The 1,256-nt window shown below is 33.3% G+C and overlaps 1 non-coding gene across 1 annotated transcript; it reads right to left on the reverse strand.

Annotated features, from left to right (window-relative positions):
- Positions 1-212: 212 nt before the first annotated feature.
- Positions 213-324, reverse strand: LOC138382084 (U6 spliceosomal RNA). The gene has a single exon (XR_011233256.1). It is a non-coding gene; the product is annotated as a U6 spliceosomal RNA (small nuclear RNA).
- Between the last annotated feature and the right edge of the window lie 932 nt (positions 325-1,256).

A 1,256-nucleotide genomic window follows, 5' to 3' on the forward strand; every position in this document is an offset into this window, starting at 1 on the left:
CTAATCAAGCATTTGAAGATCTTCAAAAGAAAATAAATTAATCTAAAAAATGCATTCTAAAACACTTAAGGAAATTGTCTAGAAAATTGGACCATTTATGTAGAATTTAGTCTGCTTTAGTTGACCAAACATTAATTAAAGACTCTCCTAAAAATTATTGTTCTTGTTTTATACAAAATTTACTACATTTACAGATAAAATAATTTTATTAAAAAAATTTTTTTAATGGGATGCTTCACGAATTTGCATGTCATCCTTACACAGGGGCCATGCTAATCTCTGTATTGTTTCAATTAAAGTAAGATAATTTTTAAGATGGACTTAAAGCCTTAAAGAAAATTTGGGTTTTTAATTGGGAAATTCATCACGTGGAATATTTAAATCCCATGTAATTCTAAATAGTCTTTTCTGGCCACAAAAGCCCCTATTGAGCATCAGAAAATTCCCATTGATTAAAACTAGTATTTTAATCAAAATTCCAGAATAGGGGGAGGTTGGGTATAGCCTTGTAAGCAAGGAGACATAGAAGAAGTCTCAGCAAAAGACTCTGGGCAGAAGTAGAAGCATAAACATGGGTATCATAGAATCTTCCTACCCTGAACTAAAATGAACAAAGGAACTGCAGACCATTATCCTAAGTATCAAAAGAATGGAAAAACAAACACTATCTGTACTCACTATTAAATTGGAACTAACTGATAAGCACACATGTGCACAGAGGGAAGTAAAACTCAATGGATATCAAGCAGGGGGAGGGAGGGAATGGGTGAAAACATAACTAACGGGTACAGTGAACACTGTCTGGGTGATGGGCACACTTTTAACTCTGACTCAAGCATTACAAAGCTGTCCATGTAACCAAAAACATTTGTATCCCTATAATACTTTGAAATAAAAAAAATTTTTTTAAATGGCAAGAGAAAATTAAAAATAGTTTAAATTAGGAAAAAAATAGAGAAGCCATATATAAAATTTGGAGGAAGACCAATCATGTCACAAACTTTACTGAATTTTTGCTAGATCCATTGAAGATGGGACCAAATTAAAGAAAAATATTAAGGGATCTACCATTATCCCTTTTAAGAAAGTGGAATAGTTTCACAGAGTAAATGGATAAATATCATGGAAAAATACTATCAACATTCCCTGATTTTGAGGGGCCAAGGCTGGAATCAAAAGACAGGGTACCCTGGCACAGGCTAGGGGAATAGTTCATTGAGACTCTCTTTCACAGCACAGATCCACAGAGTTTGGAA

Source organism: Eulemur rufifrons, chromosome 3 (genome assembly GCF_041146395.1).
Source record: "Eulemur rufifrons isolate Redbay chromosome 3, OSU_ERuf_1, whole genome shotgun sequence".
Lineage (NCBI taxonomy): Eukaryota > Metazoa > Chordata > Mammalia > Primates > Lemuridae > Eulemur > Eulemur rufifrons.